The sequence below is a fragment of the Neomonachus schauinslandi genome, chromosome 2 (assembly GCF_002201575.2).
Source record: "Neomonachus schauinslandi chromosome 2, ASM220157v2, whole genome shotgun sequence".
NCBI lineage: Eukaryota > Metazoa > Chordata > Mammalia > Carnivora > Phocidae > Neomonachus > Neomonachus schauinslandi.
The window spans coordinates 25,927,143-25,937,014 of record NC_058404.1 but is presented as its reverse complement, the minus strand read 5'-3'; the positions used below and the strand labels follow the sequence as shown (position 1 = coordinate 25,937,014).

Here is a 9,872-nt window from a genome sequence, read left to right as displayed (position 1 = left end):
ACAAATTGGAAACATTATAAATGGCTATCAATAGAGAATTGGTTAAAACAATTATGGAGAGTAAAATACTATGAATAAAATTCAGATAATTGAATGCTATGCAGCCATTTAAAAATGCAGTAGCTATGTATGTATTTCTTTGAAATAATCTCCAAGGTAAAAGCAAAAATGGTGTGTATCATGTGTACTATTTATTGTTTTTTTAAAAAAAGAAGGGACAAGGGCGCCTGGGTGGCTCAGTTGGTTAAGCGACTGCCTTCGGCTCAGGTCATGATCCTGGAGTCCCTGGATCGAGTCCCGCATCGGGCTCCCTGCTCAGCAGGGAGTCTGCTTCTCCCTCTGACCCTCCCCCCTCTCATGCTCTCTATCTCATTCTCTCTCTCAAATAAATAAATAAAATCTTAAAAAAAAAAAAAAGAAGGGACAAAAAAACATGTGCGTACATTATGCTTGTATTTTCGTAGGATAGCTCTGAAAGATGCACCAGAAATTCACAACAGTAATTGCTTCTGGGTTAGCTTTAAAATTTTCTAGTGCATATACATTCAAAAGCAAGATTTCTTTTAAAGACTATAAAAGCAGGAGAAAAACTATATACAGAACCAAATACCCAGAGAAAGATGCATGTGCACGTGCATGCAAAAGCGCGCACACACACACACACAAATACAGCAAGGAACCCATGGCAAAATGTACCATCTTTAAACTGTGTACTTCACCTTTGTGGGAGTAAAACATCTAAAAAAGCACTCAGACTTTCCCTTTTCTCATATATAATAACGGAGCTCTCTAATCCTTGCATTTGCTGCAGAGTGTAGTATGAGCATTTCCTCCTTACTCTTACATCCTGTTTGATTATACACTTCTTAAAGGCCTGACGGAAGTATGTTATTTCCTTTGTAGTCCTTGAAATACTTTTAGTATAAGCTTTGTCTATAGTAGGTGCTTAATAAATCAATATGTGATATACTATGTATCATAGTTTATGGGTTTGAAGTTTTTATGCTACCCAATTGACCTGAATCACATTAATGAGTTTTTATAACCTACGAAACTCATTGGAATGTTAGATGAGTTTTGGATGATTTTAAAATTTGAAAGTCCCTTGTTCCTTTCGCCATCTAGATTGCTTGCTAAATGTGACACAGTAGGAAAGACTTACTTCAGGCATTTAGGAAAGCAAAAACCACAATGCAAAATTGTCTTGCAAGCAGCCGTATTAACATGTTCTTAATGTCTTCATTCTGTGTGACCTAAAAACCAGCATGTGGAAGGCATTCCAAAATCACATTTGCATATGGCACATTCTGAGACTTTGTCTGAATTGAGGAACTCTTTATTTTTATTTTTTATTTTTTTTTTAAAGATTTTATTTATTTATTTGAGACAGAGAGAATGAGAGAGACAGAGAGCACATGAGAGGGGGGAGGGTCAGAGGGAGAAGCAGGCTCCCTGCCGAGCAGGGAGCCCGATGCGGGACTCGATCCAGGGACTCGATCCAGGGACTCCAGGATCATGACCTGAGCCAAAGGCAGTCGCTTAACCAACTGAGCCACCCAGGCGCCCCTGAATTGAGGAACTCTTGAGCTGGAGGCCAGATCTGAGGACTGGAAGGGGGTGGGTATAGTCCTGGGCGTGCAACTCAGGGTAAAGCATTAATCTCAGCTACCCAAGCTAACATTCACGGGGGTCTTCAGGAACTCCTGAGTTGTACAAATCCGTTGCTAGAGGTACAGAGCTGTGTCCTTGCAGTAGACGAAGTTAAGTGGCTTTCTCTGTCCTGAAGTTATCTGGACAAAATCACTTTCTTACGCATTCATTTGCATTTTCACCAGAAAGAAATCATCGGCGAAGATAAGCACAAGAAGGTGTCTTTCAGGTATTTATCTATGCCGGAGTAATCATTTCTAAAGATTTTTAGGGTTTTGTTTTGGTTTTGGTTTTGGTCATGGGAGTGCTTCTTCAAATGAAAGCATAGAGGAGATTCCAGTGCGTAAAATAGATGAGTTCAAAATGGGGGTGGGGACAGCCCAGAACCCAATTTCCAACTCCTAGATCTATGGACCCGAGTCAGCAGTGTTCCTCAAGCTGTATTTAGTGTGTGTGAGAATCACCTGGGAGTGGATAAAACATGGGCTGATCAGAACATCTGGGAGTCGAAGGCTTAATGAGCACCCCAGGGAATTGTGTAGGCTGTGCCCCACCCCCCTGCCCCCCACAGTCATGCCTCGCAGTGCAGCTCAGCCGAGCCCAGCGTGAAAACCACCCTGCAAGAGGATCCAAAGTGACGCTCACTCTCTGACTCACTCCTAAAGCGATAGCCGTACAAGATTCTCCAGCACTTTGGTTGATTTTCCCATGACTTCCTAAGGCCCCCCCAAACCTGAGGCAGCAACTACATTTTATCATGCCAGTAGAAAGAAGTCTAAGAACTTGTTTATTTTAAAGCAGCTATAGTGCTCTAAAAAAAGACTAAAATTCCATCGAATACCCGTTGCCCAAATTATCTCAATAGAAGGAAGGAGAGCAACGTCTAGATCCCATGGAACTGGTTAGGACAGCAGCTGAAACCCTAAAAAGAGCTGAATCAAGTTCCGAGCCCCATCGGGGAATTCCTTTGCAACATTTGACTTCAATGGATCGCCATGAATGCACAGCTGCCTGGCGACACAAATGTGCCACACAGTGCTGAAACAAAGGGTCTTAGATTTAGAGACAGTGGTCTGTGGAGACCCTGCACTGGACTGGCTACTTTCTTGTCTAAGAAAATGGACATTGGGAAAACCTGTATGTCCAGAACAGGGGACTTGTGCGGGGCAGGAAATACCTTTCTGTCTCCATTTTGGAGGTAGTAAGGCATCACGTTTGATGCCCACCCTGCCTCTCTGATTAGACAGAGCAGAAGCAGCTTAACACAGTGTTGTTGTTGTTGTTGTTTTTAATGGTGCTTGATAATTCCAGGTGATTCTGTCTGGGCAGGAAAAAGCCTGGGGGTGCTAGTTAGGATTTGCAAGAGCCATTTTCCTTCAGAAGAAAGCACGAGTGCACTTAGGTATGTCAACCGAAGTTGCAGGAGCTCAGTTTTACAAACATAACACCTGGGACTAAGTTTGGCCCCAAACACCACCAACCAAAAAAAAAAACAAAAAAAAACCCACCCAAACTATGGTAAATTACAATTGGTATTTCTCTAGGACCTGAAATTTTTGGAGAACCTGAGAACCCTTATGAAGAGATACTACATGACTTGCTCTTTTCTCACAAAGAATGTGGAAATTTTATTTTAAAGTCTGCAAAGCCTCAATAAAAAATAAATAAATAAAAATAAAGTCTGCAAAGCCCTTCAATTCTTGGAGGGCGCATCTGGATAAGCAAGATGATTATCAAGTATTAATCTAATTTTTAAGTGAGAATACTAGAACTTTAATATTAAAATGAGGGGAGCATGGGTGGCTCAGTCGGTTAAGTGTCTGACTCCTACTCAGGTCATGATCTCAGGGTCCTGGGATTGAGCCCGAGTCCGGAAGTCTGGGTCCACATTCATCAGGGAGTCTCCTCGCTCTCCTTTTCCCTCTGTCCCCCACCCCCCACTCCTGCTCTGTTTCTCTCTCCAATAAATAAATAAATAATCTTTAAAAAATATTAAAATGAGCATTAACCTTCAAAACAGTTACTCCAGAAGACTATAGCTGTATTTCAATGAAGTTGCCATTTCTCAAAATATTTCTGGACTCCTATTTTGTGAATTGTCTTTAAAGTCAGGATAGGGGCCACACAAGAAACACAATCTTATTACAATATTTTTTTAACCTTTTTAAATGCATGCATCTTTGGAAATGTGAAAAAAAGACCATCAACTATTCTCTATCCTAAAGCCCATATCATTGATATATCACCCAAGAAAGTTTAAATTTAAAGTTGAAATTTATTTTTTGTTGTTTATTTAATGCAATCAGGATTTTCTTTTCCTATTTTCCAACTGTGAATGCGTTTTCAAAATACATCGCCAACACGGCATCCCCAGAATTTTTATTTCCCACTGAGAATCACTGCATTATATTTTAGAGAAAGCTTATTTCTAACCAAAGCTCAGCTTGATTATTCCCTTTACTCAACAGCTTGCCTCTGAATGAGGCTTTTTTCAAAAATCAAATCCATTTTGAAAGGAGAGAGTTTGCCACCCTAAAATTTCAGTTTGGATTCTTAGTTTCAGACGGATTCTTAGAGACTTTTCATATTGATATTCAGAAAAGGACAATATCTGTTTGTGTGCTCAAAATCTAATAGGTTAAGGAATTAATCTTAATAGTCATTATTGATTAGCTATGGTTTTTAAGCGTAGGGATAGTTTTATATTACAGGTCATTATAGGTGAAAAACTACTATGAAGAGAGCCAGGCTGATCACTGGTTTATTAGACATACAGTATATTAATCGTGAACCTTGAAAACCAGGCATTGAGAGACATTCGTGTGTGTGTAACATAAATCCATAAGCAAGAGCTAGATGTTACTATAGAAACAAGTGTGTGTGTATATGCTTTGAGCAATGCGAAGGGGATGAGTCGGGAAAAAGATAGATTCAAACTTACTTCAAAGACATTTTTGAAGCTGACCACTTCCAAATAAACAATGAGAAGAATGTGATCAAAGAGAGAAATTTTTAAACCACCTCTGCCATTAATGTGGCTTGGATATTTGCTTTTATTTACTAAAAGTCTGTGCCCTGTCTAAGTCATGTTTAAAATATCTGAAGTTTGAAAGGCACGGGTAATTATGGGATACAACTTTTTAGTGAAAGGAAAATCATAGATGTGATATTCACTTACAGAGGAGAAAGCTACCACATCCGTCTTCGTCTAAGAGAACCGGATGGGGGTGGTGACGTCACCGATGATGCTGGGGGTGGTGGTGGTGGTGGAAGTTTTGTTAGTGGGAGTGACCCTTCAACTCTTTCTCATACCTTTCTCCCAACCGGTCCCACTGGAGCAAACAGTGTGATCTCCAGAAACTTCCTGTTATCTCAGAAGCAAACACACAGATAATGAGTTGCTTATGTTTTGAGAGGATAGAAGAAAATGAGCCAAAGTGAGAGACCATGTATGTTGTGAGAAGTAATACTGTTAGTCCGTAGGGAACTCGGGATCAGGCCTTAACTTCCAGATACAGCGCTCCAGTCATATAAACTCAATGTGACATCAGGGGTGTCTTTAGGCTGGTTTTGCTCTGGTAAAGGTTACAAAAATGTTCATTTTGAGGTGCTACTCTGGGGGTTTCTTGCAAAATACGTGTTTTGGCAGCGCTAGCATTAATATGAATGCTCCAGTAGTTAAACAGATAAAACAGGGGACATCATGGTATTTGGTTCAAATCCCAGCTCTCTCACTCTCAGGTTGTGTGCAGTTAAATAAGCTAACCCCTCTGAGCCTCTATAAGCCATTTTTACTCATAACACATATGACGCTAAATGTGGGTTTTCCGCACCAAGCAATTCTCCAACTTCCCAGACACCAAGTGAGCGTCCTACAATACCATTCATTTCTGACACTAGCTACCCAGAGGCAGTGGCAAACCCCACAGATTAAGGGTTCAGTCCCACAAAGCTGCCCCCTGCTTTAGATGCAAGTACAGGTCCTGGGGGCCTCCCATACTTCTAACTGACTAGCTATAAATTGGGGATTTCCACACCCCCCTCCTTGGGTTCTATAATTTGCTAGAGTGGCTCACAGAACTTCGGAAGGCACATTACTTGCCACCACTGTTTTGCTATGAAGAATACGACTCGGGAATAGCCAAATTGAAGAGATGCAGAGGGCAAGATATGTGAGTAAGAGGCCTGGAGCTTCTATGCCCTTTCCGGGTTCACCACCCTCCCAGCACTTTGAGGTGTTTGCCAACCAGGAGGCTCTCTGACTATCCCCCATCCCCCAAAACATAGCTTCAGGATTTTTTTATTTTATTTTATTTATTTATTTAAGACACAGAGAGAGCATGAACAGGGGAAGAAGCAGGCTCCCCCGCTGAGCAAGGAGCCCAAGGAGTCCGATGCAGGACTCGATTCCCGCACCCTGGGATCATGACCCCAACCAAAGGAGATGCTTAACTGACTGAGCCACCCAGGCACCGCCTAGCTTCAGGGTCTTTATGGAGGCTTCTTTACTTAGGCATGATTGATTAAAGCATAGCCCCTGGGGATTACCTCCATCTCCAGCTTCTCCCCTCCCCCGGAAGTCAAGGAGTATGGATGAAAGTTCCAACCCTCTGATCCTGTGTTGGTCTTTCTGGTGACCCACTCCCCTCCTGGAGCTATCTAGGGATCCCCTACCACCAGGCATCTCATTAGCATACAAAACACATTTCCTATCACTTCAGAGATCCCAACAGCTTAAAACTCTTGTGTCAGGAGTCAGGGACTAAGACCAAATGTTGTAACAAAAGATGCCCTTATCACCCCTCTGGCTCTGGAAATTGCAAGAGTTTTAGAGTTCTGTGCCAGGAACTGAGGACAAAGACCAAATGTGTATTTCTCAGTATATCACAGCCTCAGTTTCTCCAGGTGTGAGTAGGGTGATGATTAATACCTCCCCTAGTAGTTAAGAGGATTCAATCTGTCACTTGTTAGCAAACACCTGGGACTGACAGGGTTCCCCTTTGGCGACAATTACCTTATTTTTCCCTGTTCAGCAAAGACACAGTAACCACTCCCTTTGTGCTGATCTCTGAGCTGGGCACTCTGAGGGACACCGAAAAAGGAGGAGACAGGTTGCAGGCCGCCAAACACCTCGACAGAGCTGTGTGGGCCCCTTAAAGGGATGATTCTTCGCCACAGGAGAAACTCAAGTTTGTAGAGTGGCTGGACATTTATTGTGAAAGTGTGTCAAGTAGCAGAGTGTCTCGAATGTCAGTGATTAGCTTACTTCCACTCAGAGTTTAGAGACCCACTTCATGTATTTGTTTAGAGATCAAGTCCTGTGATACCAAAAAAGGAAATTGAACATAGTTCTCCTTGTGTGCTAAATCCAGAATGCTGGTCAGAGCTAACATCTGCCTTGTCTTTTTAAATGAGCTGTTATACATACCTTAGGTTAAAAACAAAATAAAAAAGAGAGAAACCTCTCCCGGTACAGTGGCAGAAAAGTATTATTCAAATGAGATCAAATATTTTTAAAGCGCTTGATGAACGGTACGGTATTCTGTAAATGTTTGGTAAGCTTCCACCTACACATTTTACTACCTTTGTTACTGTAGCGTGAGTTATCATTGAACGTTTTAAGACTGTAAGAACATAAATCCTCCACCTGCACGGGGGATGTTTGAGAGAGAACAGGGACTGTGTGTGCCCATGAATACAGATACGCGAGGGGCTCTGTGGAGACTGCCATCATCTTAAAATATTTAATATATTGGTCTATTTTTTTAAAGATTTTATTTATTTATTTGACAGAGAGAGAGTGAGCACAAGCAGGAGGAGTGGAAGAGGGAGAAGCAGACTTCTTGCTGAGCAGGGAGCCCAACGCGGGACTTGATCCCAGGACCCCGGGATCATGACCTGAGCCGAAGGCAGATGCTTTTCCGACAGAGCCACCCAGGCGCCCCTATATTGTTCTATTTTTAAATGCTTGTGTTTTCAAATTAAGTATGGAAGTTGTTTCTGATGAGCAATAGCATACCTTCCACGGCAGAAATTTTATAGGAAAGTGTTAAGAAGCTGATGAAAATGGAGTGTGACCTCTATGTCCCTGGCATCCCAAACTATGACCTTGAACTGAACTATGACCTTGAACTGAAAACAGATTACTCTTCGCACTCCCAAGATGTTAATGCATGAGCCCCTCCAGGTTTAGTTACCTGAATGCTGTCCCCACTCCCTGGCACCCACATACATCCTCGTCCCATGCCTCCCAGCTAGCGTGAGGCTTCTCAAGGTGCCAAAATGTAGTTTCTCAGGAACAAGTTTTGGGTTTTGCTGATTTCTTGTTTCTTGGCCTGCAGTCTTTACTGCTGCTCTCTCTCATTCTCTCTCTCTCAAATAAATAAAATCTCTAAAAAAAAAAAAAAACATGGTATTTTGTTATTGCAGCCCAGAGTGAGACGACGTCTAAGAACAAAGTGCTCATACCCATCCACCACTAGTTGTATCAGTCGAGGGTCACAGGGAGTTCCCACAAGTCCAGACTCACAAATGGAAATCCATTTACAGGTCTCAAACTTAAGATGAACAAAACCAAACATGCTTCTCTCACAATCTTCCACATCTCTCAGGTAATGGTCACTCCACACTTCTAGTCACTCAGGCCAAAAATTTGGATCACCTTTGTCCTCTCCTCTCACCCCTACATCTAATCCATCAGAATAGCATGTCAGCTCCACCTTCTAAACAGGTGAGAATCCAATCACTCTCACCAACTCCACTGCTTCTCCGCTGGCCACACCATCCCTACTCTTGGAACTCACTGTACCAGCAGCCTCTTCACTGGCCTCCCTGCTTCCCCGGACCTCCTACAGTCTGTTCTCCACAGAGAGGACAGAATGAGCCTTTAAAATGCAAGTCATGGGGCGCCTGGGTGGCTCAGTTGGTTAAGCGACTGCCTTCGGCTCAGGTCATGATCCTGGAGTCCCGGGATCGAGTCCCGCATCGGGCTCCCTGCTCAGCAGGGAATCTGCTTCTCCCTCTGACCCTCCTCCCTCTCATGCTCTCTGTCTCTCATTCTCTCTCTCTCAAATAAAAAAAATCTTAAAAAAAAAAAAAAAAGAGTGCAGCTCTGATAGAGCCTTCATGAAGCGCGCCATGGAAAAGGGGAGGAGCTACCCCGTGAAGACTGAACCCTTCTCTCAGTGACCTATGAGGATGTGGTGGGGGGCCAGAGCGCTGCCTGCAGGGGCCTTGCTCAGAAAAGCAATGAGGAGGGCTACAAAGAGAAGGGCCCGGACACGGAAGAGTTCTGGGAGAAGGTGTGCAACACTGCTGGACAGCACCTCATCGAGGACACCGGTGACGCTAAAAGCTGGGTCTTCCACCTGAAATTGAAGGGTGACTACACCACTTACCTGGCTTAGGTGGCCACGAGTGAGGACCAAAACCATATCATCAACCCTGCCCAGTCGGCCTACCAGGAAGCCATAGACATCAGCAAGGAAGTGGCTGCCCACCAACCCCACCTGCCTGGGCCTGGCCCTGAGGAGCTTTTTGGTCTTCTTCTGTGAGAGCACCAACAGCCCAGAGGAGGCTGTCTCACTGGCCAACACCACCTTCGACGAGGCCATGGCTGACCTGCACACCCTCACCAAGGACTCCTACAAAGACTGCACCTTCATCATGCAGTGACTGCAAGACAACCTGTTGCTGGGGATGGCCAACAACACTGGGCAAGAGGGGGTGCGGCTCCTGAGGAGCCCCAGAACAGAGCGTCTCCTGCCACCTGCCCTGCCCTGCCCCCACCCCCCGCAGAGAAGACTAGTATGGGGTGGGAGTTCCCACCACTGCTCTCTGCACCCTGTTCCCCTGAGACCCCCTCCTGTGAACCAGGTCACTGCTCACCCCCTTGACCCTCTCCTGCCCCTACTGCCTCTGGGTCTTAGGAATTGAGGAGAGTCCCACCCTTATGGCTGAGAACTGGACTATGAGTGTGTGTGTGTGTGTGTGTGTGTGTGTGTAAGACCAAGAATGAGAGGGAAAGTGTGCCTGCCATGTGTGACCATGTTTCCTCCTAATAAAATTCCCCTGTGGCCAAAAAAAAAAAAAAAAAAATGTAGAGCTCTTCTAGGCCAGTCATCTCTGTCATCCTAAGCATCTCTTTCTGCAGGCTACAGGAAGGCCATGGTTCTCCCTAATTCCCTATAGTACACCTACCCATGGTACATGGTACACTGGAG

At 44.0% G+C, this 9,872-nt stretch overlaps 1 pseudogene; it reads left to right on the top strand.

Annotated features, from left to right (window-relative positions):
* The first annotated feature begins 7,175 nt into the window (after window positions 1-7,175).
* LOC110584153 lies at window positions 7,176-9,545 on the top strand (annotated as a pseudogene).
* The last annotated feature ends 327 nt before the right edge of the window (window positions 9,546-9,872 follow it).